Genomic DNA, 5,777 nt, shown 5'->3' with positions numbered 1-5,777 from the left:
CCCACCTAGGCTGGGTGTGGTGGCTCACACCTCTAATCCCAGCACCTTAAGAGGCTGAGGCAGCCTCCTGTCAACAGAGTGAGATCCTGTCTCTGCAAAAAAATTTAAAAAGAAAAAAAAATAGCCAGGTGTGGTGGTGTGTGCCTCTAGTCTCAGCTACTCAGGAGGCTAAGACAGGAAGATTCCTTAAATCCAGGAGTTGAAAATGCAGTGAGCTATGATTGCACCACTGTACCCTAGCCTAGGTGATAGAGCGAGACCCTGTGTCTAAAAAAAAAAAAGGAAAAAAAAAAAAAAAAGAAAACAAGGCAAGTCCCCACCTAAAGGTGTCAAATTCATGTTTTAAAAACTGGATGTGACACCAAATGCTGGCAAAGGTGTGGAACAACATGAACTCACATCCATTGCTGGTAGGAATACAAAATGGTATAGCCACTTTGGAAGAGCTTGGTAGTTTCTTACAGCACTAAACATGCTCTTACCATACCATCCAGTAATCATGCTTCTTGGTATTAATATAAATGAGTTGAAAACCGATGTCCACACAAAAACCTGCACTCAGATGTTTATAGCAGCTTTATTCATAATTGCCAAAACTTGGAAGCAACCAAGATGTTCTTCAGTAGGCAAATGGATAAACTGTGATGCATCCAGACAATGGAATATTATTCAGTGCTAAAAATAAATGAACTATTGAGCCACGAAGAGCCACGGAGGAACCTTGAAGGCATATTACCAAGTGAAAGAAGCCAGTCTGGAAAAGCTAGATACTGTATGATTCCAACTATATGACATACTGGAAAAGGCAAAGACATGGAGACAATAAAAAGATCAGTGGTTGCCAGGGATTGGGGTGGAGGGATGAATAGACAGAGTACAGAGGATTTTTAGGGCAGTGAAGCTACTCTATATGATACTATAATGGTGGGTAACATGGCATTATACATTTGTCCAAACCCGTAGAATATTCACCACCAAGAATGAACCCTAACGTAAACTATGGGCTCTGGGTGATAATGACGTGTCACGTAGGTTAGCTGATTGCAACAAATGTGCCACTCCAGTGCAGGATGTTGACAGTGGGGAGGCTGTGTGTATGTGGGGAAGGGGGTAAATGGGAACTCACTGTACTTTCTGCTCAGTTTTGCTGTGAACCTAAAGCTGCTCTAAAAAATAAAGTCCGTTAAAAAAATACCCCAAACCCCAAAAAGCTGTGTGTCTGCCAACGAACGTGACCATGATTAAATTTGGTCCTGGCCAGGTGTGAACTCAGATGCCCTGAGCAACCCCACCAGACCTCCCTTCCAAGGAGATGGGGCTCATTCTGTTACCTTCAGGATGCCCTGACCTGGCATAGATGGGCCCCTGGAGCCTGCCCACATGACTGAGGTCTAAAAAAGAGCAGGCCCAAGGGCAGAGGAGACACTGTCACCCTACAGCCCTGTCCAGATGTCCACCCTACCCAAGATCTCCACCTGGCTCCTCTTGGCACGTCTTGCCATCAGCCCCTACTGCCATTGTGTCACTGTCATCTACTTGCCTCTCCAGAAGCCCTTTTTTGGCTACCTCAGGAGGGTGATCTGTGTGGGCTGCACCAGTGGCCTCTCTGCACTCTGGCTGAAGAAGTAAGAGTGGAGGAGAGTGAGGGAAGGGGGCTTGGTGCTCTCATTCCTTCCCCACAGGGTTGATTTGGGCACCACCAAAGATCACAGCTCTCTCAAGGTGGACTTCTGTACCTCCTTCTGGTTCCTTCTCCACACCCTGAAGATAAAGGGGTGGCTCCAGTTCTCTGCTTTTATAGCCCTGGACACCACATTATCCCTTGGAGTTTCCCTACACCTGTCCACACCTTTGTAAATGGTCCCTTTTAATAGCGTTCCCCCAAAAAATTCATGTCCACCCAGAACCTCAGAATGATACCTTATTTAGAAAGAGCATCTCTGCAGATGTAATTAGTTAAGATGAGGTCATATTGACTTAGGGTGGGCCCTAAATCCAATGACTGTGTCATTAGAAGAGGCTACCTGAAGACACAGGGCCATATGACAATGGAGGCAGAGGTTGGAGTGATGCAGCTACAAGCCAAGGAAGGGCAAGGGTTGTTGGCAGCCACCAGGTGCAAGGAGAGAGGTGTAGGATGGTTTCAGAAGGAACTGACCCTGCTGACACCTTGGTTGTGGATTGCTGGCCTCCTGGAGTCAGAGAGGAATAAATTGCTGTTGTTTTAAGACACATGGTTTGTGGTGATTTGTTACAGCAGCTCCAGGAAACGAATACGCCCTTTATCAAGCTTTCTTCCAGTTCTCCAAACTTGAGTGTGGACACGCCATGTGTTTCCTGTGGGGACCCTGACTGCTATAATTTTCAAGCTTCTCTCAGCTCCCAGGACTTTCAATTACTCCCCCGTAAGCCCCAAATCCCTGATGCTGATGACCCTCCCTCCTCTGGTCCACACTGCCTTTCCAGCCCTCACACTGCCTGGTTTCCACAAACATGAACTAATGGCCTTAGCCCTGGTTTCTGGTCCTGCTTTGCATTTTTCCCAATAACCTTCATCTGGTCTCTCCACCCAAATCTCCCTTCCTAAGCTGACCTCTATCTACCCTTTCTCCTCCATCAGGAAGCTTCTGGACTTTCCAGACTGCAGGGAAGGGCCTTGTTAGCACTTGGTGTCAACACACTCCAGCCACCATGTGGGGAGGTGCCCCGGTGGTATTCACACTGGTGTTGGGCTTGTGCTTCTCCCCACCTAGAATGCAAGCCCTGTGAGGACAGGGAGGGTGCCATATTCTTTATTTCGGGTCTCACCGTGCTGGGCACACAGGAATGAGTATAAAGAAACAGGTTGACATATTTCTGGAACTCATGCTCTTGGTAGACCACCAGGGAAGAAAGAAGCAAGACCTTCTAGGCTCCTGGGAGAACCTGGAGTCCTCAACTCTGTGACTCAACACAGGGGCCCATGGGGCTTATTAGCACCCACCCATCTGTGACATCATAGGAGGGACAGGAGCCCTAGGCAATATGTACTAAGTAGACTTTCATGAACTCAACGAGATGCTGCAAGAGGTGGGAAAAGTGTCCTCTCTCTTTCCAGCTACATCTGTCCTCTCTTCCCTCCCCTCACGTCAGTTCCCAGCACAGACTGTGTAGAAGAGTGAGTCTAACTAGCTCTCCTACTTGAGGTGTGTGCTGGAAAAAAAGGACGTTGGAGAGCTCTGTTCTCCAGCCTGAGGAAATCAGACGTCTCCTTGCTCTTCAACCTCCCCTGCCTTCCCTGTGGACTCCTCTGGCTTCCTGATATTCCTAGCCATCATCTGCTCTTCTCTAGCTCTCAGTTTCCCCACTTCTCTTCTCTTTTTATTTTCTTTTTTTAATTTTTATTTATTTATTTCTTGAGACAGAGTCTCACTCTGTTGCCCAGGCTGGAGTGCAATGGCGTGATCTTGGCTCACTGCAACCTCCACCTCCTGGGTTCAAGCAATTCTCCTGCCTCAACCTCCTGAGTAGTTGGGATTACAGGCATGTGCCACCACACCCAGCTAATTTTTGTAATTTTAGTAGAGATGGGGTTTCACCATGTTGGTCAGGCTGGTCTCGAACTTCTGACCTCAGGTGATCTGCCCACCTGGGCCTCCCAAAGTGCTGGGATTATAGGTGTGAGCCACCACGCCCGGCCTCTTTTTATTTTATTTATTTATTTTGAAACGGAGTCTCGCTCTGTCACCAGGCTGGAGTGCAGTGGCAGGATCTCAGCTCACTGCAACCTCTGCCTTCTGGGTTCAAGTGATTCTCCTGCTTCAGCCTCTTGAGTAGCTGGGACAATTTACGTGAGCCACCATGCCCAGCTAATTTTTGTATTTTTTGTAGAGACGGGGTTTCACCATGTTGGCCAGGATGGTCTTGATCTCTTGACCTCGTGATCTGCCTGCCTTGGCCTCCCAAAGTGCTGGGATTACAGGTGTGAGCCACTGCGCCCGGCCTCTTCTCTTTTTAGATAAAATAATGAGATGCTACATCGTAGGATCTGTCTCTGAGTCCACATTGCGGGAGAAAAGACCATTCTTCGGAAAGATGCAGAGTGAGTGAGTGTGATATTGAGGTGGAAAGTGCTTCCCCTGCATCTCTTGTTTCTCTTCTTCTGAGTCCCTTGTCATCTGATCTGAATTTTCTCCCTTTTTAGGGAAGCCCCGTACCTCCCTCAAGGGATTGAGATGGGAGACTGAGGGAATCCTGGGGTCTCTGCCCTCTCCCTCACTGGGAAACAAGCTCTGTTTCTTCATGTGCCGGAGCCCTGCCTCTGTGGGTGCAGCCTGAGGACAAAGGCAGTGCTGCATCCCCTGATCCCCTACCCCCTACAACCTCCTGCCCAGCCTCTCGGGTGCTCCTCAGCTTGTCATCAGGGAGGAAGCAGCCATCTCCTGCGATGACTGACTTCAAGCCTCAACTTTCCCACAGCTTCTCAAAAGCCAAGGCTGAGGCCAAGTTCTAGCTGCTGCCTTGGGACAGGTCAAGGGCCTCCTGCAATCTCATGCATAAACTGGTACCCATGAGCATGTGGTCTAAGAGATTTATTGACCCCTCTCCAAGTCCTTGCGAGAGGAATCCTGCACACCTATATCCACAATGAAGGGAGCCATATCCCCAGCTGGGTAGCCATATCCCTAATGATATCACTTATGAAAGGTGACAAGTCCTTTCTACCACTCTTATTTAAGTGAAAATATATTTAGTCAATTATGGTCTTTCTCTTGTGTCTACTGAAAGCATGGTAAGAGTCTGTTTTAACTGAGAATATTTTTTATCTCCTCATTCTACTCCCAAATGAGTTTTTCAGGGTCCCGTGGTCTTGATGGTCTTTCAACTATAGCTGCCTATAAACCCTGTACATAGGGGACACTATGACCCTTGGATCTTTTTCTATAATGTCCATGTTCCAGTGAGCCATAGAGCCAGATCCACTTGAATTCAATTTCCAAAAACAAACCTGCTGGGATTTTGATTGGAATTGTATTGAATCTATGCATTCGTTTTGAGAACTGACATCATTATAATATGAGCCTTCCCATTTGTGAACATGGTATCCTACATTTATTTAGGTCTTTAAATTCCCTCAGTAATGCTTTGTAGTTCAGTGTAGAGGTCTTGCACATTTTTCATTTGATTTATTCCTAGGCATTTGATGGGCTTTGCTGCTATTGTAAATTGTATTTTTAGAAGGGATTTTCGTAAGCACTAGTGATTGGTAGTGTAGGAAGGAGAGCCCCAGCAATACCTGCTCTTCGTCTTTAAAGAAATCCAAGCTTATGGAGATATAATTCATATTCCATACAATTCACCCATTTAAAGTATACAATTCAATAGTTTTTAGAATATTTGTAGGTATGTGTAACCATCCACTGTCAATTTTATAACATTTTCATCACCTTAAAAAGTAACCTCATGCCCTTTAGCTATTACCCACCTATTGCATCTGTTACAGTCTGAATATGTCTCCCCTCTAAATTCATATGTTGAAATCCTAACCCTCAAGGTGATGGCATTAGGAGGTGGGGCCTTTTAGGAGGTGATTAGGTCATGATAGCAGAGTTCTTGTGAATGGGATTAGTGTCCTTATAAAAGAGGCCCAGAGAGTTACTTTACCTCTTCTAGCAAGTGAGGACACAGTGAGAAGTCTCCACCTGGAGAAAGTGGGCCCTCACCAGACACCAAATCTGCTGCTGCCTTCATGCTGGACTTTCCAGCCTCCAGAACTATGAGAAATAAATTCCTGCTGC

At 46.6% G+C, this 5,777-nt stretch overlaps 1 long non-coding RNA gene across 2 annotated transcripts; it reads left to right on the top strand.

The window, feature by feature from the left end:
* Positions 1–2,989: 2,989 nt before the first annotated feature.
* On the top strand, positions 2,990–4,553 carry LOC100612220 (uncharacterized). Of its 2 annotated transcripts, none has more exons than XR_169687.4 (3): positions 2,990–3,069; positions 3,998–4,081; positions 4,184–4,553. It is a non-coding gene; the product is annotated as an uncharacterized LOC100612220 (long non-coding RNA). The 2 variants fall into 2 exon arrangements; XR_010158003.1 differs by lacking the exon at positions 2,990–3,069 and adding an exon at positions 3,099–3,185.
* Positions 4,554–5,777: the final 1,224 nt, after the last annotated feature.

Source organism: Pan troglodytes, chromosome 5 (genome assembly GCF_028858775.2).
Source record: "Pan troglodytes isolate AG18354 chromosome 5, NHGRI_mPanTro3-v2.0_pri, whole genome shotgun sequence".
Taxonomy (NCBI): Eukaryota; Metazoa; Chordata; class Mammalia; order Primates; family Hominidae; genus Pan; species Pan troglodytes.
Note: the sequence above shows the minus strand (reverse complement) of the source record. Positions and strands in the feature narration are given on the sequence as shown.